At 44.5% G+C, this 7,402-nt stretch overlaps 1 protein-coding gene across 1 annotated transcript in view; it reads left to right on the top strand.

The window, feature by feature from the left end:
• Nucleotides 1–7,237: 7,237 nt before the first annotated feature.
• hoxb8a (homeobox B8a) overlaps nucleotides 7,238–7,402 on the top strand; it is a gene marked incomplete at its 3' end in the record, with an annotated part of 14,898 nt that continues 14,733 nt past the window's right edge. The window contains exon 1 of the mRNA XM_083779032.1: nucleotides 7,238–7,402. This exon is cut by the window's right edge and continues 807 nt beyond it.

Raw genomic sequence — 7,402 nt, 5'->3', positions numbered from 1 at the left:
TGTGTCATAAATGTTTTAGTATATAAATATAATTTAGGACATGAAGGCTTCAGAGCTGAATATTGCAGACAACAGGAGGCCTGGCTGTGGATGTCATGGTTCTGTAGAGCCGAAAATATTAGGCCCTACCTTCTGTTGTTCTCTCTGCGTTTGTGTGTGTGTGTGTGTGTGTGTACTTTTGTTTTGTTTTGGGGTTTTTTACTTCCGGGGCGCTGCACCCATAAAACGTCGCGAGGAAATGAGTTTACAGCCCCGCTGTATAACACGCGCACGCACGCACACGCACGCACACACACACACACACACAAAGAGGAGAGAGGAGAAAGACAATCGGAAATTGGGCTATATATATTTTTTTTTTAATCACGGAACGGTGAAAAACAACACAGGAATCTATAGTAGGCCTAAGTCTATAATGTATTAGGCCTGCCCTACATTATATATAATATTAGAATTATTAGAATAACTAAAATAATGATCATGTGTTCCTTTTGTCTATCATGTCTTTTTTTAAGATTAAGAAGGTCTGTGACCGAAACGTATAGCCTAAATAAAGTGTTCCTATTGCAGTGCGGGTCTTTGAGCATATTTGTGTGCATATGTTTTTTGTCTTTCATGTCTAAAAACAGGCCGTCATCATTCACAGAATTATGAAAAAATATATACACACATTATGTAGCACATCCGAAACATCATGTTTTACACATACCTTAATGTATTTGATCTTATATGAGAGGACGTGATTTATGATCAAACATCTATTATTAATTATATGCTGGGTATTCCAGGAAAGGTTTAAACTTTTAACCTATATGTAAATTAGCTATTTACTATTATTGGTATTTGTAATTTAGTTTGCAAATGTGTAATATATGTTTAGGCCTATATGTGGTTTATTTTTCTCCTTTGTATTTGTCATTATGGCAACATATAAAAATGTTGGTTCCTTGACATGACATTAAATGTTTGAGAACCAAGGATGTGTTGATTTATATTATAGGACTTCAATGTCCAGTAAACGGATCTGAATTGTATTTTTGTCTATAATTTAGGTCGGTTTGTCTATAATAATAATAATAATAATAATGTAACACTATATAGTGTAATAAGTGTAATAAATGTAATGACGCATTTATGTAATAATGCAGGTGAATATTAGAATAATAAACTCCCAGAATGAACTGTAAGTCTGTTTTTACTGTCAAGTCGATATTTACTCTGAGGTGAAGACCACTGAAGGGTAACAGGTCATCTCGCCCCTTTGCCAACTGGCCCCCGCGAAAAGTGACGGCTCACCCCGGAATTTCGAAAAGTGAAGACAGCTCGCCCCAAGCCTAGCTCGCCCCACAGCGTGGTTATCTCGCCCCAAAGCACGGACATCTCGCACCATGTTTATTTCATGTTTATTTTACTTTATTTCTCATATTAGAACATTTAGAATCAATGTTGTTGTTGTTGTTGGTCAAATGAAAATTTGTGTGCGTGTGCGTGTGCGTGTGCGTGTGCGTGTGCGTGAAAAAAGGGGATCGTTAGGATTATAAGGACTACAAGACGCGCACACGCACGTTCACGCTCGCGCGTGCGCACACACACACGCACACACGCCTAAAGATAGGCACAATGTATTTATTAACTGAATATTTCTGAAGCACAAACAAAATTACAATAATTTAGTTTAATTTACTATCAATTGCATTATTATTCTACTATTTTGATTGTATATAATGTGATAGGCTAATATTATTGCACAAAACATTTGCAGGTTAAAATTCAGGTTCCCTAAATAACCCTCATGCATGGTCACAATTTAATGGCTATATTAGATTAAATAAACGTTGCTAATTAAATATCAATAAATACATTCTTCTGTTGGTTTAACCAATAAGTTGGGATAGTTATAGGTGTGCATATTGATGTTATTTTATTGTCAAAACGTTCATATGTCACACACACAACATAAAATATTATCAGCCTACAAATATTCATGACAATTCACCCAGACTCTTGGTTTGTATTGTACTGTATTGATTTTTAGTTGAATTATATTGTATTGTGTTTTTATTGAAGAAATTAAACAATGCTTTGCGCAATTTATTTCTGAATATGTCTGTGCATCAATTCCTGCCATAACAGAGTACAGAGTGAACCATCGATGTTACAGTAGCATAAAAACATAATTATATTCATCATGTAAACAGTGAATTACTGTAGATGTTGCATAATGGTTGTAATGGTTGTGTGTGTGGACATTATATTTAGGCCTGTGTCAGGGCAAATTAAACTTACTGTATGTTTTGTTACAGATTCCCAGTTATTTTCCAGGTTTATTGAAACAGAACCAGATCAAATATTGAGCCCAGAACAGATATAGGGTTTTTACTCCCACAGTTTAAGCTTTTTTTATTGTTTTATTGTCGACTTTATAGATCCAATAAAAAGCCCCTTTATTGTGAAATGAAAGCAGGCACTTTCTGTATTTTTCCCGGGATGACGTTACACGAAGAATCCACTTGGTGGTACTGTTGCTCCACCACTGAACTGCGACTGAGTCCGTCTGGACAGCACAGCTCAACCCGAGGCCTTTTCCTTAGACTAAACACACACACACACACACACACACACACACACACACACACACACACACACACACACACACACACACACACACACACACACACACACACACACACACACACACACACACACACACACACACACACACACACACACACACACACACACACACACACACACACACACACACACACACACACACACACACACACACACACACACACACACACACACACACACGCACGCACGGTCAACTTTCCAACAAGGGGAGGGGGAAAAGGTCGGTTTAGGAGCCAGGAGGAGAGCCTTGTTCTTAAGAGGGGTTGAGGAGCCAGGGGGGAAGCGACGAGATTGATGTATCGGCTCGCTGCGTGTGTGTGCTTTGGTCAGGTTTGGGGTGTGTGTGCGTGCGTGCGTGCGTGTGAGACAGACAGAGACGTTGAAAGCCGTTGTCACCCTGAACACACATGCAGCAGCACCGTGCGTGCGTGCGTGTGTGTGAGTGTAACAGCGGTTAAGTGCTTTAGGTGTGAGAGAGAATGGATTGTTGTCAGCCTTACTTCCACCCAGCCATGTTTATCTCAAACTAAAGCCTCACTTATAGACCTGCATTAGTAGCCTCTATACTGCTCAGCAAATAGAATGATATACAAGCTCCCAACGCGCCACGAACGTGACGCGGTGTGAGCTTGTAGATCTGCTATGCGTCATCTCGCACTTAAATCCTCACTCATATAGGCCGATATGTTTATAGTAGCCTACAGCCTATGTAGCGTTGTGATCTAGCAGATCTGCTAGTTTACTTGCACCAGCATACAACAACACGCAACTGAAGTATATATAATAAGGCCAACAGACCAGGCTTTGGGACTGCAGCGAGTGTATAACTTTGCGCACAACATGAGTCGTTGTTTATAATAAATAAATGAAACGGTGTTTACAACTCGCTGATGTCTGGAGAGCTGTGGAAAGTCCCTTAGTTATAAAGTTATAAGCACACACACACACACACACACACACACACACACACACACACACACACACACACACACACACACACACACACACACACACACACACACACACACACACACACACACACACACCACGCGGATATTACATTACAGTCAGACACCCATCCACGCGCGTCACAAATGTTAACTTTTTATAATTCATTTTCTGCGTCCAGTGGCTAAGATGTTCTAATTAGCTGTGGTGTGGTGGTGGTGGTTGTGGTGGTGGGGGTGGGGGGGGGGGGTAAATAATGTAATTGACACAAGACGGATCCGCCAGCGGACCACGAGGCCATCAGAGAACATCTCCATTTCACTATAACATTCTTTTTAGTGTTTAAATTGAAAAATGCGTTTTTCTTCTTAGAATATGAGAGGCTTGTCAACTCTGGTCTGGAATAGCCTAGCTTCGCCTTGTTGGAGAAATACTGTTTAGTTTAGTTTGAGTCTATTAGACTTTACATTTATAGAAGGTTTGGACAGTCACAGTCCAATGCAAAGACCATTTACATTTATAGAGATATTTGTATATCAAACAAACCGCATTAAACGCTATAATTGAGTGTAATAGCAGGTGTGTAACTAAACTAACCTAATACCACTACATATCAAATATGAAGCGTTTTGAAAAGCAAATGTTTTCCTCACTCCTATAAAACAAAAGCCATCTTGTAAGAGTCGTCTGCAGTGTGTGTAGCAGCATATTATTATTGTCATGAGATATGATCAATTATTCTGTGTGTAAATTGCTCGGCCAAAGACTTTTAACGAGCTCTTTTCAGACTGATTTAAAACGCGACGCGCTGCAAATATAAAATATCATATTAGGCTCGTTCGTTGAGATGGAAACCCCGCGCGCACGCACACATGCACACATTGTCCTGTGTGTGTGCAGATCACTGTGATGTGCGCGCGTGGCGTGTCCATATGTTGATGACACCACCCCAAATTAAAATTTGAAATGTTGTTTGGTTGTTGTGTGTGTATGTGAGCCGAGCCACGCACGCACGCACATGCAGGACAGCACAGCGCGCGCGCACGCACGCAGGGAAACGGATCTTAATCACAAAAGTGTGTGTGTGTGTGTGTGTGTGTGTGTGTGTGTGTGTGTGTGTGTGTGTGTGTGTGTGTGTGTGTGTGTGTGTGTGTGTGTGCGTGTGTGTGTCTGGTTCCAAAACATGAACACACAATTAATTAGCACAGAAAACATATAAGCTAATTTAAATCATGATAGCCTACATATATATACAAATGTTCTAAACGGTGGAAGTGTAGCCTGTATATTTCTGTGTCTTTGTGCCGGACTGTGGTTCAGTGGCTGTATACTATAGTAGGCTATACTGTATCATAAAAGAGAAGAGATGCTCTCTCAATTCCATACTTAACAATTATGTGGATTATTTTACGAGCGGTGGGCTCGTAAAATAAAAAAAAGGTGGCACAACCTTTGTGACAACACGGTGACCCACGGGGGCTCGAACCCTCGGCCTTTGATACAATAATAGTCTAACCTTATACGGATAAAGACACCATTATAAAATAATAAAATATACACTTTAAAGTTTAAATAGAGGGAATGTTTCCACATACATAACATGCCGTCATATGAGGCTGCATGCCGGCATGTTGAGCCGGGCGCCGCGCGGAGGTTTTTACGGCCTTCGGTCAAGTCGAGGCTTCGCCGCGCGTCGTAAAAACCCCTTTACGGCTTCATTTTTGATGCCCCGACGGTAAACAACCACACACGCGCACACACGCACGCGCGCGAGCACACACACACACACATACAGCGCGGACTTTATGACGTTTTATAGTTTGTTAAACCGTTTAACGGCCCCGACTCCTCTATTACCGTCCTCCCCGCCTCTCCCCTCCCTCCGCGCGGCGTGGCGCGGCCCGGCGGCCCGGCCCGCCTGTCTCTCAGCCCCGGGCCTCATATCTCTTTATATCTTTATAGACATCATATTTAAAAAAGTATTACGATGATCCAATGTTACACCATCAGCCAGCGGCCCTGCTCGTTGTTCTGACCGGGAGAGAGAGGGGGAGGATGGGTGGGAGAGGAGAGGGGAGGATGGGGGGAGAGGAGAGAGGGGAGGATGGGGGGAGAGGAGAGGGGAGGATGGGGGAGAGGAGAGGAGAGGAGAGGAGAGGGGAGGATGGGGAGAGGAGAGGGGAGGATGGGGGAGAGGAGAGGGGAGGATGGGGGGAGAGGAGAGAGGAGAGAGGAGGATGGGGGGGAGAGGAGAGGGGAAGATGGGGGAGAGGAGAGAGAAGGATAGAGGAAGAGGAGAGGGGAGGATGGGGGACAAGACAAGTTGTTTTAAAACCGCAATTACATTTATAGTACTTGTTAAAACTGATACCAATTAGGATGCAGGCCTTCTCTCTCTCTCTCTCTCTCTCTCTCTCTCTCTCTCTCTCTCTCTCTCTCTCTCTCTCTGACATTTCAAGGCCTTATAGTTCTAGTTCTCTGATTCTAAACGCATTTTCTCTCTCGTTAAAAATTTAAGCAGAAGGAAAAAAACCTAACAAATATTAATGAGATAGACCCCTCTCCTCTCCTCTCTCCTCTCCTCTCCTCTCCTCTCCTCTCCTCTCCTCTCCTCTTCCTCTCCTCTCCTCTCCTCTCCTCTCCTCTCCTCTCCTCTCCTCTCCTCTCCTCTCCTCTCCTCTCCTCTCCTCTCCTCTCCTCTCCTCTCCTCTCCTCTCCTCTCCTCTCTCTCCTCTCCTCTCCTCTCCTCTCCTCTCCAGTGTTTTAAGGTGTGGATTAAAAGCTCCAATAAACTGCTCTAGAATCAATCTGCTCTCCTCTCCTCTTCTGGCTGAATTGGAGGAGAGTGGCTTTAGTTGGTGAGGAGGGGGTGTAGAGGGGGGAGATGGGGGGGGGGGGGGGGGGTAAAGAGGGGGGGCCTGTGTGTTCATCTGATCGTATGCAAAGCGGCAAAAATTAGGCGCCCCCCTCCCCTTCCTGAATATATTAATGCTGCACATATTCTCTCTCTCAGGCTCTCTCTCTCTCTCTCTCTCTCTCTCTCTTCTCTCTCTCTCTCTCTCTCTCTCTCTCTCTCTCTACCCCCCCCACCCCTCTTCTCTTCCCTCGACGCACCCCCCCCTCTCTCTCTCTCATTCTCCCTTCACTCCTTTTCTCCTCTTTTTTCTCTCCATCTCTCTCTCTCTCTCTCTCTCTCTCTCTCTCTCCTCTCTCTCTCTCTCTCTCTCTCTCTCTCTCTCTCTCTCTCTCTCTCTCTCTCTCTCTCTCTCTCTCTCTCTCTCTCTCTCTCTCTCTTCTCTCGCATTACCACCGGATAGGATAGTAGGAGCGGCGGAGCTTCGACAGCCGACCATCCGACATTCGGAGCACAGAAACGGGGCTCAGAGTCGAGCGGCTATAAAGCGGCGGCGCGGCGCGGAGGGGAAACTCCGATAGAGGGGTGATGTGGTTGTGTGTGTGAGTGTGCGTGTGCGTGTGCGTGTGCGTGTGCGTGTGCGTGTGCGTGTGTGTGTGTGTGTGTGTGTGTGTGTGTGTGTGTGTGTGTGTGTGTGTGTGTGTGTGTGTGTGTGTGTGGGGGGGGGGGGGGGGGGGGGGGGGGGGGACTAGGAGGAGGGATGTAATAGATGCAGATGAACCGTCCGTTCCACCCGGCAGCAGGAACAGAGAGAGAGCAGGAGAAATATGTACCCAGTCATTTATGGACCAGGAGTATCATCATCATTATCAATATTATTAATATTAAATAACGGAATAAAGCTCGCTGCTGCCCGGGTCCCGGTGCACCGGAATGATCCGTGCCTCCTCCCCGTCCCTCTGTCTG

The sequence above is a fragment of the Protomyctophum parallelum genome (assembly GCF_964188405.1).
Source record: "Protomyctophum parallelum genome assembly, chromosome: 13".
Lineage (NCBI taxonomy): Eukaryota > Metazoa > Chordata > Actinopteri > Myctophiformes > Myctophidae > Protomyctophum > Protomyctophum parallelum.
This window is presented reverse-complemented; position numbering and strand designations above follow the sequence as displayed.